Here is a 23,413-nt window from a genome sequence, read left to right on the forward strand (position 1 = left end):
GCCAAACCGGAGAGTTGCTCAAAGTGTCGTCACACCGGCACAAAGGGGCGGGGCGACTCCTCCCCGGGCCTGGCCCTGCCCCCGTGGCCCCACGCAGGGGGGTTGGACACGCGGGGACCCGCCTCAGCCCGGAGGGGGCAGGAGAGGGGCTGGGGCTCCCCAGGGGAAAAGCAGGGGCGGGGGCTGGTACTGCTGAACCATCAGACTAAGGAGCCCCCGGCTGAGAGTGCAGCGAGCACGTGTCAGTTCAGCGCTGGAGATGCGACCCAGCACGTGTCAGTCACCTGCCTCTAAAGCCTCTAAATCCCCTGGGCACCGCTCCCCAGGGCACAGCTTGGGAGCTGCCCTGGGAATAGATCCTGCGGGAAATCCCTTCCCCCCCTCTGCTAGCTTGTGTTTGTTACAGCCCTGGAAATAACCCCGCTGCCTGTGTGCCCCGCAGAGAACAGAGGAGCAAATTCTCTCCCTGTTCACCCTTCCACAGCCATGAAAGGAAGGAATAAACCCCCAGCAGCGCCCTGCCCCACAGAGTCCCCCCCGTAAGGAGAGAGATGTGCAGTGACTAGGGCTCCAGCTCAGCGTCACCAGGTTTATATAACTTTTGGTGATGCCCAGAATGGGTCCAAATCCTGCTTCCTTCCTTGCCCTCGTACTACCCCATAAGCTCTGGGAGGGAGTTTGGGTACATGAGGTGCAGGCTCAGGGATGGGCAGGGGGTTGGGAGGCAGGGGAGGCAGGGGGCGGACCCTGGGAGGGAGTTTGAGTGTGGGTGAGATGCAGGATCAGGGCTGGATCAGGGGGTTGGGGTGCAGGGGGGGCAGTGGCAGGCTCTGAGAGGGAGTTTGGGTATGGGAAGGATGTGGGCTCTGGGCTGGGCCAGGGAGTTGGGGTGCAGGGGGGTGGTGATGGTCTCTGGGAGGGAGTTTGGATGTGGGCGGGGTGCGGGATCTGGCCTGTGGCAGAGAGTTAGGGTGTGGCACCTATCTTGGGCAGCTCCCAACAGTGACCCATACCCCCATCTGGCAGCAACTCCCACATGAAAGAGGCATGGGGGACGTGGGTCTCCTGGCACCACTGCCCGCTGGCACCTCCCCTGCAGCTCCCATTGCCGCAGTTCCAATGGCAGAGTTGGCACTTGGGGTGAGGGCAGCGTGCAAGAGACACTCCCCACGGGGGCCATAGGGATGTTCCAGATCCTTCTGGGAGTGGTGTGCCGTGCAGAGCGAGGGTGGGCAGGATTCTGCTTTAGTCCCGCTGTGCTGCCGGTAGTGGTGGCAGGAGCCCCTGGGCCCTTTCAAATTGCCCGGGGCCAGCTGCTCAGGCTTTCTGACTTTCTGATGAGGAAGCAAAGGGAAGGCACATGTGCCCCCATGAGCAGTTCTGGGGAGTCTTTTGGGGACTCCTGGAGTAGGCAGCAGAGAGGTGCAGCCTCACCACCGAGTCTGTTTCACTGGAGGAGAGTAGGGGCTGCAGGCTGATCTCCCACCTCTGTGCATCCAGCAGCCTGTGCTCCCCTCTGCCATGCTGGAGCCTCCACATTTATTTAGTGACAAATAAAATTTGCAGAAATTTAAAATATTGTGCACAGAATTTTTTTGGTGCAGAATCTCCTCAGGAGTGAGACTGACTCAAGGAACCTCCTTGGATTGTCACTGCCTGGTTAACCCTTCAGCCACCACACCAATGCACAGAGAGTGCCAAGCCCTACTGCTGTGTGGGGTTGGGGGCTGCCCACCATTTCCCCTCCACCCAGTAATTTCCTGGATGCACAGAGACAGTTCAACCCCCCCACAACCGTGTCCCACTGATCTTCCCGTCCCTACAACTCCAGCTACTCCCCTCCCTGCCTGATGGAGATGGAACGCTGAGCTCTCTGAGCTTCAGTTTCCCCATCTGTAAAATGGAGAGTCGCCTCCCGCCATTGGCCTATTTAGCCCTTGAGCTTTTTGGGGCAACGCCTCTCTGTCCCTGTGGGCATGTCTACACTGCAGTCAGACACCGGCGGCTGGCCCGTGCCCGCTGACTTGGGCTCACACGGGCTCAGGCTGTGGGGCTGTTTAATTGCGGTGTCGATGTTCTGGCTGGGGCTGCAGCCCAAGTTCTGGCACCTTCCCACCTCGCAGGGTCCTACAGCCTGGCTCCAGCCTGAGCCCAGACATCTACACTGCAATTAAACAGCCCCTTTGCCTGAGCCTGGTGAGCCTGAGTCAGCTGGCAAGGGCCAGTGGGGGGTTTTAATGGCAGTGTAGAGATACCCTTGGTGTCTTTTCCGCACCTATCACAATGGGGACCCTGATCTTGGTCAGTGTCTGTGCAGGGCCGTGCACAACAGGAAGCCTGTTCTCAGTTGGGGACTCTGCAGCTCCCAGCATTACAGGATCCCTGATTTTGTTTAGGGGCCCTGCAGCAACTGGCAAAATGTGGGGGCAGGATCTCTGTCACGGTCTGTGCAGTGCCCAGTACAGTGCTGGGGTGTGATCTTTGTTAGGGTCAGTGCAATGCCAGGCCCAACGGGGACACAGATCTCAGTCGAGGTCTCTGAAGTACTCAGAACAATGGAGGCAGCGGTTTGGGTCACAGTCGTGCGCTGCCTGGCACAAGGGGGGCTGTGATCTCGGTGCAGGTCTCAGTTTTACCTGGACAACAGTGGGGTCTGATCTCACCTGGGGTCTCTTCAGTACCTGGCAGAAAAAGGCCCAGATCTCAGCTGGGGTCCCTGCAGCGCCTGGCAGAACAGGGCCACGCTCAGTACGATAGGAGCCCTGATCTCAGTCACACACCTGGAGAGAAAAGCAGGAAGATTTTTGAGAATTTGAAATCAGTATTTCAGAACTGAGGAGAAAATGGGGCACAAACTAAATATTTGCCAATATAAGGGACAAGCATCAACATACGGGGAGATTTTATGTCACCATTCAACAGTTCAAGAGAAAAGAGGGGAAATTGGAGGGGATTACACAGGGATATTGAATCAACAACAGGATGGGACGGATTCTTCTTGCCTCACACTCACAGGGCCAGGAGGGAGCCCTGGGTGATGTCTTTTCACAGGGGAAAGGAGCGGGGCTGGAGTCAGGTCACTGGCTGTGGGGAGGGGCTGGCAGTGGGGTCTGGGAATGTGACTAACAGGTGATGGGGAGGGAAGAGTAGCTGGACTAGGAAACCTGGGGCTGGGCCGTCTCTATGGGGGACACTTGCTCCTCCCTCCCCTTCCTGGCCCTTCCCACGCCCTATTGCCAGCAGAGAGGGGCCCCCCCCTGCCCAGCCCAGAGGTGTCCCTGTCTCAGGGCCCCCCCAGCCTCTGCCCAGTTCAGAAATCACTCGGGGGAACCATTTCCCACCCGCACAAGGACAAATCCCTGCAGGTGAAAATGGGGGAAACACCCCAAACCTGAGATCTGAACTGGCCATTGGCGAAGGGGAGAGAAAATGGGGCACAATGGGGGGAGGGGAACAGGGAACTTCTCAGGGGTTTGGGGGAGGGGGGGTCACCCTGGGTGCTGCTCGTTGCTCTCTAGGGAGAAAGGGGGCAGGACGGGAGAGGAGGGGGGTCCCCACGGGGGGGCAGCGGTAAATCCGAGGGGATCTCAGCCCCCCCCTTTCTCTCCCCGCTCCTCGGGGGTCACCTGCTCCCCCCCCCGGCCATGTCCGGGCTGCACAGACATTTCCCACCCGCCCCTTTCCCAGCCCGGCCCGGCCCCACGGGGGGTTAATGCGGGACTCTCCTCCACCGCGATCTGCGCATGCCCAGAGCCCCCACGGCACAAACCCTTCTCCGGCCCCGCGCGAGCCAGGCAGAGCCGGAGCGACCAACTCTCCTTCCCAACCCGGCTCCGCCTCCCCGCCGACGTCACTTCCGCTCCGGGGAGAGTCAGGAACTACATCTCCCAGCCTGCCCCGGGGCCGCTTCCGCCCTCTCCCGCCCAAGTTAAGGAGGTTCCTGGGGCCAGGCAGATCGTCTGCCCGCCCCTCCTCCTTTTCCCCCGCTGAGAGACCGGCCCCCCCCCCGCCTTTTCCCGGGGAGCGGTTTAATACAGCGGCAGCGCTGGGAGGGCTTGTGACCTCTAAACAGCCGCCAATCCCCAGCCCTGACCCCCCCCCCAACGCACCCCAAAATCCCAGCTCCCCCCCAGCCCTAACCCCCCAGCGCACCCCAAACTCCCAGCTCCCCCCAGCCCTGACCCCCCAGCGCACCCCAAAGTTTTGGTGATGCCCAGATCGGGTCCAAGTCCTGCCCTTCCTTCCTCGCTCCCCCCGCCCGCCCTCCTAAAGCTCTGGGAGGGAGTTTGGGTACATGAGGTGCAGGTTCGGGGGCTGGGCAGGGGGTAGCGGGGCCGTGGCAGCCTGTGGGAGTGAGTTTCGGTGCTGCAGGGTGTGCGGGCTCTGGGAGGGAGTTTGAGTGCATGAGGTGCAGGCTCTGGGGCTGGACAGGGGGTTGGCAGGGAAGGCAGGGGGCGGACCCTGGGACGGAGTTTGAGTGTGGGTTCTGTGCTGGCTCAGGGGGTTGGGGTGGAGGGAGGCAGGGGGCGGACCCTGGGAGGGAGTTTGGGTGTGGGTGAGGAGCAGGATCTGGGTTGGATCAGGGGGTTGGGGTGCAGGGAGGGCAGTGGCGGGCGTTGGGAGGGAGTTTGGGTATGGGAAGGATGTGGGCTCTGGGCTGGGCCAGGGAGTTGGGGCGCAGGGGGGTGATGGTGGGCTCTGGGAGGGAGTTTGGATGTGGGCGGGGTGCGGGATCTGGCCTGTGGCAGAGGGTTAGAGTGTGGCACCTATCTTGGGCAGCTCCTAACAGTGACCCACACCCCCATCTGGCAGCAACGCCTACATGAAAGAGGCCTGGGGGGCGTGGGTCTCCTGGCACCACTGCCCGCTGGCACCACCCCTGCAGCTCCCATTGCCGCAGTTCTAATGGCAGAGTTGGCACTTGGGGTGGGGGCAGCGTGCGAGAGAGACAACCCACAGGGGCCATAGGGATGTTCCAGATCCTTCTGGGAGTGGTGCGCCGTGCAGAGCGAGGGTGGGCAGGAATTGTTTTAGTCCCGCTGTGCTGCCAGTAGTGGTGGCAGGAGCCCCCGGGCCCTTTCAAATTGCCTGGGGCCAGCTGCTCAGGCTTTCTGATGGGGAAGCAAAGGGAAGGCACATGTGCCCTCATGAGCAGTTCTGGGGAGTCTTTTGGGGGCTCCTGGAGTAGGCAGCAGAGAGGTGCAGCCTCACCACCAAGTCTGTTTCACTGGAGGAGAGTAGGGGCTGCAGGGTGATCTCCCACCTCTGTGCATCCAGCAGCCTGTGCTCTCCCCTGCCATGCTGGAGCCTCCACATTTATTTAGTGACTCTCCTCCAGTGAAACAGACTGTCCTGCCCCTGGCCAGGCACTTTGGAGGTTTGAGCTACTCCCTGTGGATCACCCCACTCAAGGAGCGTTCATTCTAGGAAACAAGCCAGCTAGACAGGAAAACCTCAGATGCTGCTCCCAATGCTACACTCAGTTTTTCTGAAATTAGTCGATTTTATTCAGAGATTCATAGACTCTAGGACTGGAAGGGACCTTGAGAGGTCATCGAGTCCAGTCCCCTGCCCTCATGGCAGGACCAAATACTATCTAGACCATCCCTGATAGACATTTATCTAACCTACTCTTAAATATCTCCAGAGATGGAGATTCCACAACCTCCCTAGGCAATCTATTCCAGTGTTTAACTACCCTGACAGTTAGGAACTTTTTCCTAATGTCCAACCTAAATCTCCCTTGCTGCAGTTTAAGCCCATTGCTTCTTGTTCTATCATTGGAGGCTAAGGTGAACAAGTTTTCTCCCTCCTCCTGATGACACCCTTTTAGATACCTGAAAACTGCTATCATGTCCCCTCTCAGCCTTCTCTTTTCCAAACTAAATAAACCCAGTTCTTTCAGCCTTCCTTCATAGGTCATGTTCTCAAGACCTTTAATCATTCTTGTTGCTCTTCTTTGGACCCTCTCCAATTTCTCCACATCTTTCTTGAAATGCGGTGCCCAGAACTGGAAACAATACTCCAGTTGAGGCCTAACTAGTGTAGAGTAGAGCGGAAGAATGACTTCTCGTGTCTTGTTTATGTAACCCTTCTGCCCCTCTGAGTTGGCAGCAACAAGGGCCAGGTTCAGTATCCAGGGGTTCCGTTTCAATAACCCAATGCCAAACCAGCTCGAGCCCCCACCCAGTGACCTGGGAAAATCTTACACACACCCCTAGGCGCCTCAAAGAGGCAATGCTTCCCCTCTCGTAAGCACAGAGTCTCGGTGTAGCAGAAAAGGTTTAATACATGAGATAAACAACAAACACTAAATTGGGAAAACACCTCAACTAGAGTTCATAGACCAAACCGTGAGCAAAGACCCACCCCAGGAAATTGGGCTGTGTCCTCTTTCCTGGGCTCTTGAGTCCAGCAAGCCCCAAACCACCCACATTCCCAAAAGTCCCACAATCCCAAAAGTCTCTGTCCTGGGTCAGTGCAGCCCCAAAGTTTGAGAGTCTATCTGCAGAGGTCCCTCCCCCCAGCCTGGGTAGAAAGGGGCACCTTATGTGGTCCGGGGCCAACTGCCCTGCCTCTCCGTGGGTTCTGCTCCTGCCTTCTCCACTTTACCATTCACTCCACTCTGCTCCTCCAGCTGTCCTTACAAACTGCTCTGCTGCACCAGCTGTACTGTGGGCTGCTCCAGTTGTCCCTGCAAACTGCTCGGCTCTGCTCGCTCTGTGGGCCGCTCCACCTGTCCCACAGCTACTCCGCTCTGCCAGCTGCTCTGCTGCCACCAGCTGTCCCGTGATCCGCTCCAGCCGTCTCCACAACTGCTCCACTCCGCCAGCCGCTCTGTTCCACAGTATAGCTTCAGGCTCCCCCACTAGTTAGCATAGTGCTCTCAGCTCTTTAGTAATTTCAGCTCTTTAGTGATTTCAGCTCATAGTAGGGGAGCCCCAGTGCTCGTGCACCATTAGCCAAAAGTGAGTTCAGCTCAGTAACCTATATCTGGATTCTTAAGGAAATAAAAAATCAACTCTGACATTCTACAGTGGGGAGAGGAGGATGTGCAATTGGTATTCCAGGCCCTCACAAGGATCCCATACTATCAGGTACACACACCAATCCCCAACCTCTCTCCCTTCATGGGGTTTTGGAACCCATGTCCCATGTTTAGCAAGTACCACCCAACTGAGGTTGAGTCATCTCTGTCAGAAAGCAGTCCCACAGCTCCCCATTCATCCAATCAGGGTGACAAACTTTTTTTTCCTGCCCCAATAATAAAGAAATTGGGGATCCCAGAGCTGTTAAAATAACCATCCCAGTCTGCTGTGGGCTTATGCTAAGTGGAGGGTGGATGCCAATGCAAATCTTTCCCCATCCTTTGAAATTCTTGGAATTCTTTTCACATTCCCTACAATTCACCACCAGATATCAGGGTAGCGCTCATCCTGACTCTCCTTACACACCTAACAATGAAATAAAAAAAAAAAGAACACGAACAAACCCTGTCAGTAACGGCTAACGTCCTAGATGGGAAATCAGCAGCGGGTTGAAGTGCGGAGAGTGCACAGTCTGAATGTGTATGACCCGACCCCAGCCCCTAGCCCCACATAGCGGTAGGGCTTGGCACTCTCTGTGCATTGGTGTGGTGGCTGAGGGGTTAACCAGGCAGTGACAATCCAAGTTGGTTCCCTGAGTCAGTCTCACTCCTGAGGAGATTCTGCACCAAAAAAAATCTGTGCACAATATTTTAAAATTCTGCAAATTTTATTTGTCAATCAATAAATGTGGAGACTCCAGCATGGCGGGGGAGAGCACAGGCTGCTGGATGCACAGAGGTGGGAGATCACCCTGCAGCCCCTACTCTCCTCCAGTGAAACAGACTCGGTGGTGAGGCTGCACCTCTCTGCTGCCTACTCCAGGAGCCCCCAAAAGACTCCCCAGAACTGCTCATGAGGGCACATGTGCCTTCCCTTTGCTTCCCCATCAGAAAGCCTGAGCAGCTGGCCCCGGGCAATTTGAAAGGGCCCAGGGGCTCCTGCCACCACTACCGGCAGCACAGCGGGACTAAAACTATTCCTGCCCACCCTAGCTCTGCATGGCGCACCACTCCCAGAAGGATCTGGCACATCCCTATGGCCCCTATGGGGTGTGTCTCTCGCACGCTGCCCCCACCCCAAGTGCCAACTCTGCCATTGGAACTGCGGCAATGGGAGCTGCAGGGGTGGTGCCAGCGGGCAGTGGTGCCAGGAGACCCACGCCCCCGAGGCCTCCTCCATGTAGGAGTTGCTTGCAGATGGGGGTGTGGGTCACTTTTGGGAGCTGCCCAAGATAGGTGCCACACCCTAGCCCTCTGCCACAGGCCAGATCCCACACCCAAACTCCCTCCCAGACCCTGCTACTGCCCCCCTGCACCCCAACCCCCTGCCCCAGCACAGATCCCCCACCCCGCCCACACCTAAACTCCCTGACAGGGTCCGCCCCCACCTCCCCTGTGCTCCAACCCCCTGCCCAGCCCCCGAGCCTGCACCTCATGCACTCAAACTCCCTCCCAGAACTCGCACCCCGTCCAGCACCCAAACTCACTCTCACAGGCTGCCACCGTCTCCCCCCACCCCCTGCCCATCCCAGAGCCTGCACCTCATGTACCCAAACTCCCTCCCAGAGCTTTAGGAGGGCGGGCGGGGGGAGCGAGGAAGGAAGGGCAGGACTTGGACCCGTTCTGGGCATCGCCAAAAGTTATATAAACCTGGTGACGCTGAGCTGGAGCCCTAGTCACTGCACATCTCTCTCCTTACAGCGGGGGACTCTATGGGGCCGGGCGCTGCTGGGGGTTTATTCCTTCCTTTCATGGCTGTGGAAGGGTGAACAGGGAGAGAATTTGCTCCTCTGTTCTCTGCGGGGCACACAGGCAGCGGGGCTATTTCCAGGGCTGTAACAAACACAAGCTAGCAGAGGGGGGAAGGGATTTCCCGCAGGATCTATTCCCAGGGCAGCTCCCAGGCTGTGCCCTGGGGAGCGGTGCCCAGGGGATTTAGAGGCTTTAGAGGCAGGTGACTGACACGTGCTGGGTCCCATCTCCAGCGCTGAACTGACACGTGCTCGCTGCACTCTCAGCCGGGGGCTCCTTAGTCTGATGGTTCAGCAGTACCAGCCCCCGCCCCTGCTTTTCCCCTGGGGAGCCCCAGCCCCTCTCCTGCCCCCTCCGGGCTGAGGCGGGTCCCCGCGTGTCCAACCCACCTGCGTGGGGCCCGGGGGCAGGGCCAGGCCTGGGGAGGAGCCGCCCCGCCCCTTTGTGCTGGTGTGACGACACTTTAAGGAAGTCTCCGGTTTGGCAATAGGTGCAGTTTCTGCCCCGTTACACCGGCAGCGGGGCCGCGGCCGGGTCGGGAGCGCAGCGCGGGGGCTGCTCTAGCCCTGCAGCCCGCGGGGCAGCACGGTGAGGCCGGGGGCAGGGCCCGAGGGGGTGGGGACACGCGTGGGGCGGACACGCTCCTGTGGGGAGGGTCCAGGCCCGGCTCCCTGGTTCACCCCCTGCCCGGGGGGTCCCCGAGCTCCCCACGGCCGGAGCGGGACTGCGGGGGGCGAGTGTCCCAGGCGGGGCCGGGAGCTGCAGGAGGGGCCGGAGCGCGGCTCGGCTGCAGAGCTCGGAGCCCAGGCTGGGCCCGGGACCGAGGGGAGGGGGAGCTGCGGGGTGGATCTGGGGTGTCAGAGCCGGGCGGGCGGGAGCGGCTGGGATTGGGGGGAGCTGGGAGTTTGGGGTGCGCTGGGGGTCAGGGCTGGGGGGAGCTGGGAGTTTGGGGTGCGCTGGGGGGGTCAGGGCTGGGGGGAGCTGGGAGTTTGGGGTGCGCTGGGGGGGTCAAGGCTGGGGGCGCTGGGAGTTTGAGGTGCGCTGGGGGGTCAGGGCTGGGGGGAGCTGGGAGTTTGGGGTGCGCTGGGGGGTCAGGGCTGGGGATTAGCGGCTGAGAGCAACGAGCAGCACCCAGGGTGACCCCCCCTCCCCCCAACCCTGAGAAGTTCCCTGTTCCCCTCCCCCCATTGTGCCCCATTTTCTCTGCCCTTCGCCAATGGCCAGTTCAGATCTCAGGTTTGGGGTGTTTCCCCCATTTTCACCTGCAGGGATTTGTCCTTGTGTGGGTGGGAAATGGTTCCCCCGAGTGATTTCTGAACTAGGCAGAGGCTGGGGGGACCCTGAGACAGGGACACCTCTGGGCTGGGCTGGGGGGCCCCTCTCTGCTGGCAACAGGGCGTGGGAGGGGAGGGAGGAGCAAGTGTCCCCCACTGAGATGGCCAAGCCCCAAATTTTCTAGTCCAGCTACTCCTCTCCCTCCCCCCCATCACTAGCTAGTCACATTCCCAGACCCCACTGCCAGCCCCTCCCCACAGCCAGGGACCTTCTGACTCCAGCCCCGCTCCTTTCCCCTGTGAAAAGACATCACCCAGGGCTCCCTCCTGGCCCTGTGAGTGTGAGGCAAGAAGAATCCGTCCCATTCTGCTGTTGATTCAATATCCCTGTATAATCCCCTCCAATTTCCCCTCTTTTCTCTTGAACTGTTGAATGGTGACATAAAATCTCCACACATATTGATGCTTGTCCCTTATATTGGCAAATATTTAGTTTGTGCCCCATTTTCTCCTCAGTTCTGAAATACTGATATTGAATTCTCGAAAATCTTCCCACTTTTCTTTTCAGGTGTGTAACTGAGATCAGGGCTCTTATCATACTGAGCGTGGCCCTGTTCTGCCAGGTGCTGAAGAGACCCCGAGATCTGGGCCTTGTTCTGCCAGGCGCTGCGGAGACCCCAACTGAGATCTGGACCCTGTTCTGCCAGGCACTGAAGACACCCAAGGTGAGATCAGACCCCACTGTTGTGCCAGATAAAACTGAGACCTGCACCGAAATCACAGTCCCCCTTGTGCCAGGCAGCGCACGACTGTGACCCAAACCACTGCCTCCATTGTTGTGAGCACTTCAGAGACCTCGACTGAGATCTATATCCCCGTTGGGCCTGGCATTGCACTGACCCTAACAAAGATCACACCCCACCACTGTACTGTGCACTGCACAGACCCTGAAAGATCCTGCCCCCACATTTTGCCAGTTGCTGCAGAGGCCCTAAACAAAATCAGGGCTCCTGTAATGCTGGGAGTTGCAGAGTCCCCAACTGAGATCAGGCTTCCTGTTGTGCAGGGCTCTGCACAAACACTGACCAAAATCAGGGTTCCGTTTGTGATAAGTGCAGAAAAGACACCAAGGGTATCTCTACACTGCCATTAAAACCCCCAGCTGGCCCATGCCAGCCGACTCAGGCTCACGTTGCTCAGGCGAAGGGGCTGTTTAATTGCAGAATAGATGTCCTGTCTTGGGCTAGAGCCAGGCTGTAGGACCCTGCGAGGTGGGAGGGTGCCAGACCTTGGGCTGCAGCCCAAGCCAGAACATCAACACCACAATTAAACACCCTGCAGCCTGAGCCATGTGAGCCCAAGTCAGTGGGCACAGGCCAGCCGCCGGTGTCTGACTGCAGTGTAGACATGCCCACAATGATAGACCTTGCCACAAAAAGCTCAAAGGCTAAATAGGCCAATGGTGGGAATTGACTCTCCATTTTACAGATGAGGAAACTGAAGATCAGAGAGCTGAAGTAATTTGCTCAAGTTTGCATGGAGAATCTGGGACAAAACTTGGAACTGAACCCAGATTGTTTCAGGTCTTCCCTCTCCCCTTATCCACAAGCCCAGCATGTGTGTGTACAGTGTTGTTCTGGTCTGTGTTTGCCTTGCACTGGCTTACAAGGGAGACTGTGGAATTTTCATCACTGGAGATTTTTAAGACCAGGTTAGAGATCCACCAGTCTGGGAATGTCTAGGGATACTTGGTTCTGCCTCATCACAGGATGCTGGAGTAGACGACCTCTCAAGATGCCTTCCAGGTCTACACTGAAATAATTCTCTCTTGTTCTGTGTCCTGTTCTATGCTGAGCTATTTTGCATGGTGCCTTTTGGAACTATGATGCACCATGTTGTGTTGCATAGTTTTATGATGCATTGTTTTGCCTTAGCTTGTTTGGTGTCTGTGTTATCTTGGTTTGAGTTGTTATTTTGCATTGTGTACTTTTGTCCTAAGGTGTGTTAGTTTGCATTGTGTTGCTTTCTTCTCCTTAGTATTGTGTCATTTTATGCTATGCAGTGTAGTTTTTTGTTTTTTTTTTTTGTTGTTGTTGTTTTTTTGAATGGCCTGACATCATGTTGTTGTGTGGTTTTTTTTTTGTATGTTGTTTTATATGTATATATAGCATAACATCCTTGAAATGTAGGGCTAGATAGGACCTCAAGATGTCATCAAGTCCAGCTCTCTCTGCTGAGGCAGGACCAAATATATGTAGATTATCTCTGAGAGAGGTTTGTCCTACCAGTTCTTAAAAACTTCCAGGGAAAGAGACTCCACAGCCCCCCTTGTAAGACTATTCCAGAGCTGAACTTGCTCAGCTCTGGTGACATACACACATATTTTAGTGGTGAGGAGCTCTGGAGAGAGGAGAGACCCCAGTGAGTGGGCAGCTGGGTAAAGAGACTAAAGTTGGGAGGAGAAACATTGATGTGTGCAAGGTCTGTGACAAAGCTAGAACTAGATCCCAGTTCTAGTGCCACCGTCCTGCTGTTTTGGGTAGTGAAGGTCTCTGCCCCACTGGTGTTTTAGGCACTGGTGCAAACCCTTAGTACAGACAGACTTTACACTAGTGCACTCTGGCACTGGTGCACCATGTCCCTGTTTGCAGGTTTGAAGTGGTGGAGTGGGAGGGACAGTGACCTCATAGAGTCCTGGGGCTGGCTGACCAGTGCAGCTGGTAAGGGAGGGGCAGCAGTGAGTGCTGGAGGTATGAGCCAGGAACACAACCCCACAGGACTGGACACTGACTTCTCCTGACCCATGACACACACACCCAGCTGTGTGCAGGGACCACAGCTGAGCTACCCTGCCAAGACAGCCTGTGCGTCCCTGGACAAACCACCTCTTCCTGCAGCTTAATACAATGGGGTGTGGGGACCTTTCCAAGCTGCGGGTGATGTGGCTTTGGCGTTAACAGGGTCTGTTCCTGGCTCTGTCCCTGACCTGCTCGGTGACCTTGGGGAAGTCACAGCCCCTCTCTGTTTTCCTTCTACCCATTGTCTCCTTGGATTGTGATCTCTTTGGGGCAAGGACTGTCCCTCTGTCTGTGCAGTGCCCAGCAGAATGGAGGTGCTGGTCTCAGTCAGGTTCTCTGCCATGTGCTGCACGATGGGGCCCTGATCTGCATCAGTGTCTGTGCAACACAAAGCACAGTTTATAGACTCAGAGACTTTAAGGGCAGAAGGTAGAGGTGTATTTCAGATGAGGTCTCATCGGTGCCTTTTATAACAGTACTAACCCTTTCATGTGTCTGCTGGAAATACCTCACCTGATGCATACTAGGACTGCATTAACCTATTTCACGGCTGCATCACGTTGACAGCTCATAATTATCCTGTGATCAACCAATACACCCAGGTCTTTCTCCTCCTCTGTCACTTCCAATCGATAAATCCCCAGTTTATTGCAAAATTATACACTCGGGGACTAACAACTATAATTTGTGCACTATTCATTTTCATCCCATTTCTATTACTCCAGCTTTCAAGGACATGTAGATTTTCTTGTATGATTTTCCTGTCCTCCTCCATATTGGCAATCCCTCCCAGTTTTGTGTCCCAGTCCCACTTCTTGTGCCAAGATCACTAATAAAAGTGTTGCGTAAGATTGGTCTCAAGACTGATCTGAGGAACTCCACTAGTAACTCACTCCAGCCTGACAACTCACCGTTCAATATGACCCTCTTGTAGACTCTCCTTGAACCAATTCTTTATTGACTTTCGGTTCTCATATTAATCCCCATCTTCTCCAATTTAATGAATAGTTTCCCATGTGGAACTGTATCAAAAACCTTACTGACATCCAGATCCGGTTTCTGTGGCACGATCTACCTTTTGTAACACCGCGTTTTATTTATTTATTTATAGTGCTGAAGGCTGGGAGGAAGTGTTAGCAATAGGCTGAGAATGGCCATGTGGAGGTAGGGGAGGGGATGGCAGACAGTAGGGAGGTGAGGAGGGGGTGCAGCACTGAAGGTGTGTCTGGGTATGTGTTTTGTAGGAGTCCATGTCTCTGCTCCCTGTGGCCGTGGTGCGTTCCGTACCAAAGCAGCATGTCAGCAGAGCAGATGCACACAGCGTAGCTCTCCCTGAAACATGCAGCATTCACTGCCAGATGGGCTGGGCGATTTTTCAGGGACCCAGATTGATATGCCTGGCTGGAGTGGGGTCAGTTGGACGGGGGTCTGGGGCTCTGATAGTTTGCGATGTTCCTTTCTGCATAGTCAGTTCTTTCCATTTGTTGTCTTACCCCCACCTTTTCCTGATGCCGCTCTCTCCTTAACTTGCTTCGGTTATTTCACTTCCAGTATGTAAATAGGATCTAAGAATTGCAACGCTGAATAAAAGATAAACAAACAGAACCATTTGAATGTTGGGCCATAGCTGGTATAACTGTACCTAGTGACGGTCGGCTGTAATGACCGGGTTCCCTATAGCATTTTCTGGCGGGGCGAATAAAGCAGTGTCAAAGAGCCAAATGCGCGCTTTTAGGTTGAAAGGGCTCGTCAAGTGTTTGCTCTCTAAGGAACATGTCACTGGCCAGGGCTTGCAGTCGTTCAGGAGAGGTGCGCTGAGTTGTATTTAGGAATCTCAAAATAAGAGGTTAAGATGGTTGGTTTGCAATATCCATTGAAATCTTGCAAACAATTATACAAAAGGACCCTACTGCTGTTAAAAGAACATGGTATTAATACTAATTCAAAACTGACATTAAAATTAGGAGAGTAATGCATGAGAAAGGAACTAACACCTATGTCCCATTTCTTAATGCCTAAAATTTTGACACTCCCTCACACCATCTTTTTTTAAAAGCGATGCACAGCACACAGTCAAGTTAATGAATGAAAGCACACCCATTATTCACTGCTTTGTGTTGCATGAGCATCTGATTAAACACTTAATAACTCTACCGCTGTAAGTGGAAATGCATCAATCCAGCTTAGCTCCAAGGTGTTTAGATGAGAATGAAAAGTTTCTAAATTAAAAACATGGCAGAATGGTTAATGGGGAAAATACACTGAAATGCCTCTACCCAGTCCTGTTGACTTCTCCTAAACCCTCCATGAGTTCTGGCCTCTTGGTCAACTTGGCTCCCAGTCTCACATCAACTGTGCCCTCTCCCAGCCTAACCCATTTTTACTGCTATTCTTCATCCTCCTCATCCAGGCAGGGGGTTGGTGCAGCAGCCCCTAAGGTACCTGCATTAATCACAGTCTCTCAAACTGGGGCTGTTTAGATTTCAAGGAACGATTTATCTGAGTTACAGACTCTGGGAGGTGGGAGAGAGGAGAGGCTGAGAGGGCGTTTGTTCTTAGAGCCATGTTCAACCCTGGTAGGCTCCATGTTACCTCGTCCTCCACCTTCCTCCATGTGTCTCTGCTCATGTGTCAGTGTGTCACCTTCTGATCATAATGCCACTAGGCTCAGGAGAGCACCGAGACAAGAGCTACATCACAAGAGGGTTATGGTACTGAGAGAAAAATACATCACAGGGAGGGAGTAATTATCCTGAAATGAAATATTCCAGTCTAGGAAGTGAAAGAATTCAAGTACTTTATTACTTAAAATTATGTTTGAAATGATTAGATTTTTATGAATAAATTGCAGCAAATGCTGATATCACTGTACACAGAGGAAAAAATTTTTGTATAAGTAATATACAGAAATGCTTCTGGAAAAAGTTGAGTGTGATTTAAGGATATTTACACTGTATATTTTGCATGTGACATTGACAATTTCTCTTTGAACAGTCATATGATTTGGCTTTTGGAATCTCAGCAGTTACTATAATTAAAATAATTGTTGTCTGTGGACTCCCATAACTTCCCACAACTCTGAACATTGAAACTGTAAACATTGAAAAAAGGGCTTAAAAATTTTTATCACTATCTATTGAAATTACGAGAAAGAAATAGACAAAATGAATTTTGTCAAACCCACTTAACCGCAATTGCAATATGTTAGGGGATGGACATTCACAACTAAGGCACCCAACCTTAATTCTGCCCTGTAGTGATGTCAGGTAATCACCATAGGGCTATGAATTAGGCATTTTAGTGTATAAAGTTCCAGGTTACAAATGGGTATGATCTAAAGACACATGAGATCTTTTCCTCAGGATATCACCGTCACTGGGTTGTTTCTCTTGTTGGTAATTCCCAGAAATGAACAGATTATTAACGTTTTGTCAGTTATGAAGTGGCCATTTCAGATTGCTGGGGAGTGTCTGTTGTTTGGCACTAGGGGCCAGGTCCTTGGAGAGATGGAACCTTGGTTTCATTTTAACTTCTCCATGCTCAGCAGCTTCTGGAATTTGGTTCAAAGTATTTACATGTTTCCCTGCCCTGGTGTTAAAAGTGCTGCTTTAGAAAGTGGGGAAGGGCAGGAACTGACTGCAGGATCAGTAGCTGAGTCCCTTAGATATTTATAGCTCATCGGAAGGAGGACGGGGATCGGTGGGTGTCTGTGGCTTTAATAATAAACACACAAATATCATTGCTCTTAGTGAATTTTCATCTTCTAATTCCCATAACCCACTAATTATCCCTGGCTACCCCCGGCCGTCTAGGGAGGGAGAACTAGTAAACTCCTGTGGCCCGTGTAGAACCTAAGGCACAAGGATCTTTCCGTGGCTGACTCAAAGTCACCCAGAGTGAAATTCACTTCACTGGATAAATCCCTAGTTGCTGAGCTCTGCAGAGGGGTGGGAAGGTGAATTCCATCCCCCATTCTTGAGCATGAACCCCCCTCCAATTCTCACCCTGATCTCAGACACTACCCCAATCTTCCCCTGCAGTGACGGACCCACTTGATGCTACCAGAGTCATGTGCCATGGGATCTAGAGAGGACAGAGGCCCAGCTCCAGAACTGCTCCCCCTTCCCACAGTCCCCAAGCTGTGCTAGAGTTGCCCTGACTTTCTGATCTGCAGATGGGTCCAGCTGTACCCAGCCCGTGCACCCACCACACACAAACTGTCACAACAAACATGCCAGGATTGGGAAAGACCATCTGGGGCTGGCTGCAGTCTCTCTTTGCTGCTGTGAGGGGAATGGGGTGGTCCCTCATATAGGATCCAAACATACCCAGGGGCAGAAGGGAAATGTTGTTTCTTCCAGGGGTTTGAAATGTTTGGTTTAGAGTCCTGAGCTCTGTCTTCCTGTTTGTCTCCTTCTGCCACTTTCAGATCTCTTGGAGAGACAAGGTGAGTGAGATAATTTTTTTAGAACTAATTAAAAATACCTCTTTGCTATCCTGGGACCAACATGGGTACAACAACTTTCCCCTTTGTACCCCCTCCGCATCTCACCTCCCCCTCAGCTGAGACTCTCCCGTGTGATAGGAAAATAAGGGTTCAGTCCTGTAACTGGATTGGGTCTTGCCAGCACTAACAGGAGTGAAAGCCTCTGTGCATTAATGACAGCAGCAGCTCTGGGACTCGACCCATAGGGAGAAGAGATGGGAGTGAGCAGGTTATGTTTGTGCCAGGTGTGAGTTACTCATGTGGGAATTCTGCACCATTGCGTATGCGCAGAATTCACGTCCAGCGCAGAATTTCTTTTTTTTGGCATGAAGAAGATACGTTCTGCCTGAGAAGTGCTACAGTTCTGCCTTTCACCCACCAGAGGCCCTTGTGGCACCAGAACAAGCAGCATTCAGCTGGGTTCATCTTGGTGGTGATTTGTGGCCCCGAGCTCTACCCCAAATGGGAAGAGAGTTATTGGGTGGAACTTGGGAGAGTCCTGAGACATGGCTGCCTCTGGGGGTGGGGACAGCGTGGTCATTCTCTACTTGCAAGAGGGTGTGAAAAGGGCAAAGGAGGAGCAAGTGTCCCCTATGGAGACTGCCCAGCCCCCGGTTAACCAGTCCCAGATGCTTCTTCCCCCACCATACCCCAAACCTCTTCACCCCTCCAACCATCAGTTGCCAGTTTTCCCTCGCTGCTAGCCCTTCCTGACCGGCAGAGACCCTCTAAGCCAGTACTGTGTCAGGGCTCAACTTTCTGGCTGAGTCCTCTGAGCACTTTCCTCCTCTCTTGGGGTACCATGCCACAGGGGCCCCACAAATCTACATTGCTTAGGCTTTGGCTTCAACCTCAGGTAGGGCTCAGGGCCCTGGACTTCAGCCCCATGCACTGGGATTTAAGCTTTCTGCCCTGGGCCTCAGTGAGTCTAATACTGGCCTTGCTTGGCGCCCGCCCTGAAACCTGCTAGTGACCCTAGCGGGCCCAGGACCCCTAGTTGAGAACCACTGCCTTACCCTATGAATCACAGCAATGTTCAGGTTACTGCCAGTCGTAGAATCATAGAATATCAGGGCTGGAAGGAACCTCAGGAGGTCATCTAGTCCAACCCCATGCTCAGAGCAGGACCAATCCTCAACTAAATCATCCCAACCAGGGCTTTGTCACGCCTGACCTTGTCCCAAAGGACCAGTCACTTACTGAGGTCAGTTGAATCTTAGATCTCACAGCAAAGACAATACTTGTAGCCAATCCTGTAATAACCTGTATTAAGACTTATTTAAAAGGAAACGAGAGTTGTTTACGAAGTTAAAACCAGGTAATTCTATAGATGGAGACAAGTTACAGTCTTAAATTTCAAAAGGTAATAGAAGCTTCTATAATAAGCAAGCCCTTTATTTTCCTTAGGACTAACCCAGGCTAATCAGCTGGGGATCTCTTGCTTATGCCTAGAATTTTTGCCCCCCCTGAGTCCAAGCAGCATACGGATAATCAGTTCCTTCTGTTTGGGGTTTTTTATCCCCTTCCTGCCATGTGCTCTGAGCTGCAAACTCAGCTAATGGGAAGTCAAGAGCGCAACAACAGTCTTTTGTCGTCTTTAACATCCCATAATAGTCTATCTGGTGTTGATGAACCTTTCCTGTCAGGCAGGATGTAATGCATTCGGTTGCCAGTCAGCACTTCACCTAGATAAAGTCTCTGTCTTGTCTGGTGATTTACAGAGCCACAGAGGCTCACAATGCAACTAGTCAGATATTAACCCAGTCAGCAACTCACAAGCATTCCATGAAGTGTAAACACATTCTTATAATCCTAGTCCCTAATACTAACACGGGTGAGTCAGACTGATTCCAGCTATGTGTTTGTCCCTGTTCAATGAAGACATGGGGGCTTTTGCAAGAGCTAACACCTCATCTGCCAGTGTCACAGGCAGGATGGGCAGGGATGGTGTCTCTAGCCTCTGTTTGCCAGAAGCGGGGAATGGGTGACGGGGTGGATCATTTGATGATTACCTGTTCTGTTCATTCCCTCTGAAGCACCTGGCATTGGCCACTGAGCTAGATGGACCATTGGTCTGATGCAGTGGGCAGCTCTGACGTTCTCATGTTCACAGTCTCTGTCAGGAGTATCTATTCATTTGGACTCACTGTGGGGCCACAGAAAGAAACAAGATGTGCTGAGGCAAGAAGGCCCAGTCTCAGAGCCCCAGGGCTCATGCTTCCCAAAAGCTAAAACTAGGCTCAGCCCATGAAAGGGGCACTGCCAGGAGAGACTGTATAAAGGCTGGAGCATCAAACAGCTTTGTAAACCTGAGAGAGCTGCCTTGGGAACAGTGACAGAGAGAATTCCCCAGAGTGACTCGTTTGATTCTGCTCTTCTCTGGCCTTTGGTTCATAGAATTATAGAACTGGAAGGGGACCTCGAGAGGTCATCTAGGCCAGTCCCCTGCACTCAGGGCAGGACTCAATATTATCTAGACAATCCCTGACAGGTGTTTGTCCAGGCTGCTCTTAAATATCCCCAATGATGGAGATTCCACAACCTCCCTAGACAATTTATTCCAGTGCTTAACCACTCTGACATTTAGGAAGCTTTTTTCCTAATCTCTATCCTAAACTGCCCTTGCTGTAATTTAAGTCCATTGCTTCTTGTCCTATCCTCAGCGATTAAGAAGAACAATTTTTCTCTGGCATCCTTGTAACAACCTTTTATTTACTTGAAAACTGTGATCATGTCCCCTCTGAGTCTTCTCCAGACTAAACAAACCCAGTTTTTTCAATCTTCCCTCATTGGCCATGTTTTCTAGACCTTTATTCATTTTTGTTACTCTTCTCTGGACTTTCTCCATTTTGCCCACATCTTTCCTGAAATGTGGCCCCCAGAACTGGAAACGCTACTCCAGTTGAGATCTAATCATTGCGGAGTAGAGCGGCAGAATTACTTCTCGTATCTTGTTTACAATACTCCTGCTAATACATCCCCAATTGATACTTACTGTTGCAAAAAAAGCGTAACTCTGTTGACTCATATTCTGCTTCTGATCCACTATTATCCCCAGATCCGTTTCCACAGCACTCCTTCCTTGGCAGTTATTTCCCATTTTGTATGATTGTTCCTTCCTAAGCAGTGTACTTTGCATTTGTCATTACTGAATTTCATCCTATTTACCTCAGACCATTTCTCCAGTTTGAATTTTGATGATTTTGAATTTCAGTTCTATCCTCCAAAGTCCTTGGAACCCCTCCCAGCTTGGTATCGCCCGCAAACTTGAGAAGTGTAACAGAGAGACTCTGCTACTGGGAGGGTTTCACCATGTGTCAGAGGGTTACACCCTGGTAGGAGGGGGCTAGATCTGTACTGGAATAAGGTCACTCTGTGCTTCCCAATGTGGCAGAACCTAGAATGTCCATTAGCAGGGAAAATCCCGGGGGGAATCGACATGTGGAAAGGACAGAAACCCTGTGTGAATGCTCTCACATTGCCCTTCTCACCCTGGCAGGCTACAGAATAACGTCCACGTTTTGCTCCAGATCATCCCATCCTCCCAGGGGGAAGGCAATGGTTGCAATGGAACTGGCTCAGGTAAGGGATTCTCAGGGAGCTGGTGGTGGGTTCTGCTTTTAGGGAGAGAAGCAGTAAATGTATGGGAGGGTGGGAGCCAGTGATGAGCTGCCAAAATATTAACAACAGGTTCCTTCCTCCTCACCTCACAAGGGGCTCATGCCCCCCCCGGGGGTCATGCCCCATCCAACCCCCCGTGTTCCTTGACACACACCCCGGGTACCTCTGACCTATCCCCCCCTTCCCTGTCCCCTGACTGCCCCCTGCCGCCCCATCAAACCCCTCCTCTCATTCTTGATGCCCCCTCAGAACCTCTGCCCCATCCAACCACCCCTTCTCTCTGTCCCTGACTGCCCCCCACCACTCATCCAACCCCTGCTCCTTCCTGACTGCCCCCTGGGACACTTGCCCCCATTCAATTCCCTTGTTCCCTGCCCTCTGACCGCCCTGACCCCTATCCACGTGCCCACAACCCACCAAACACCCCCTTCCTGCTCCCTGCCTCCTTACCACACTGCCTGGGGCCAGGACTGGGACCGCTCTCCTGGGACCACGACTGGCGCCGCAGGACCCAACTCCCCAAGCTGGGCTGGAGCCGCTCGGCCGGGACCGGTGCTGTGGGGCCTGAGCTGGGCCAGGTCAGAGCCGCTCGGCCAGGACCAGCCCGACCCAGGGGTGCTTAGACGGGACCCGGCTGGGGCGCTCGGCTGGAACCAGACTGAGCCACGCGTGCCGTTCCCACACCCCCCCGGCCTGGGTTACCTGCCTGCTGCTGCTTTCAGGCTTCCCGCGAACATTTGATTCGCGGGAAGCAGGGGAAGGGGAGGAGAAGGAGGGTGGAGCATTCAGAGGAGGGGGGGTGTGAGGTGGGGCCGGGGGCCGGGTGGGCAACTGCCTGAGCCTTTGTTAAATTTAAAAGCTTTTTTAGAACCAGTTGTCCTGGAACAACCTGTTCTAAAAAGTCTTCTAAATTTAACAACCAGTTCATGCAAACCGGCTGGAGCTCACCACTGATGGGATCTGCTAGAGGTGGTGGGAGGCAGGAAATATCTTGGGTGGAGAAAGAGAGGGGAAAGGATGTGACTCATAGACTCATAGGTCAGAAGGGACCAATATGATCATATAGTCTGACCTCCTGCACAAGGCAGGCCACAGAACCCCACCCATCCAATTTTATAACAACCCCTAACCCAGGACAACCTGCTGAGAATTGTGTACTCCAGCGTGTGATGGGTTGTCACCCCAGGGTGCAGTCTGGGGGCTTCTGGGAACCGCTGTGCTCTCTAACCCTCAAGCTGGGCTGGCCCTTCTCACACTGCTTTGCTAGAGATTCAGCAGCCTTTCCAGGGCCTGTTATCACTCACTCGACAGCAGGTGGCGCCATGCAGCCAAGTAAGCTACCTGAGTGCTTTACCTAAGCCACTCAAGGAGAGAGAGAGAAGACAACAGCCAATTTCCCAGCGATAAGTGTTAGCAAACAGATCAAAGCAGATTACTTAGCAAATACCAAAAGCTCAAACCAAGCCTAACATGCTAGATGGATAGAATTTGAATTAGCAGTTTCTCACCCTGACTGATGATACAAGCAGTCCACCAAGTTTCCATACACAAGCTAGAAATCCCTTTGCACTGGGACGAATACTTCCTCCAGTTTAATCTTTGTTCCTCAGGTGTTTCCAGGAGTTCTCTTGTGCAGGGAATGAGGCCTTGAGATGATGTCACACCCCACCTTATGTAGCTTTTCCATATGACAGGAACCCTTTGTTCTAAACTCAGTTCCCAGTCCAGTTGTGGAAAAATACAGGTACCAAAATGAAGTTGATTGTCATGTGGTCTGGTCATATGCCCTAGCATGCCCTGCTGAGTCACAGTAGCCATGACTCCTATGCTGCCTGAAACGTTTACAAGAGGGCTAAGCTCTTCCACAGTCCATTGTCTTTGTTGATGAGCCATGAACACTGTCTGGCTTCGTCATTGTTGTACCTGAAAGGCTCCTTGTGGCTGTTAACCCAGTGTAAGCACATTTGAAAGACAGATACAGAGTCAATATCCATAACTTCAGCTACAAACATGATCCGTGCACACAGGTAGGATAATCATATTCAGTAAATCATAACTTTTCCAGTGACACCACACATGACTCATTTTGTACAAAATGAGTCATGTCCTAATCATATTATAATCCTGCCACTATGTTGAATATAGGCTGTAGTGTCAGATAGGTTCTAATTTCAAGGCACAGGCTTTGGGAATGAAACTTCCCCTCTTTGTGGAACAGGAAATAACCCTCCAGCCAGGGCTGGGACAACTTCCCAGACTCCCAGTGCTGAAACCTGAACTTCCTGACACTTCGTTAGTTACCCCCACCCCCAGTCTTTGTGCAACTGCAAACTTTATCGGTGATGATTTTATATTCTCTTCCAGGTCATTGATAGAATGTTAAATAGCACAAGGG

General features: G+C 53.0%; 1 protein-coding gene across 1 annotated transcript in view; it reads left to right on the forward strand.

Moving 5' to 3' along the window:
• LOC127039361 (zinc finger protein 345-like) overlaps positions 1-23,413 on the forward strand; it is a 255,743-nt gene that overhangs the window by 112,906 nt on the left and 119,424 nt on the right. Inside the window, exon 2 of the mRNA XM_050932929.1 lies at positions 10,682-10,838. The gene's annotated coding sequence lies outside the window, so the exon portion shown is untranslated. The remainder of the gene's footprint in view (positions 1-10,681; positions 10,839-23,413) is intronic.

The sequence above is a fragment of the Gopherus flavomarginatus genome, chromosome 23 (assembly GCF_025201925.1).
Source record: "Gopherus flavomarginatus isolate rGopFla2 chromosome 23, rGopFla2.mat.asm, whole genome shotgun sequence".
Lineage (NCBI taxonomy): Eukaryota > Metazoa > Chordata > Testudines > Testudinidae > Gopherus > Gopherus flavomarginatus.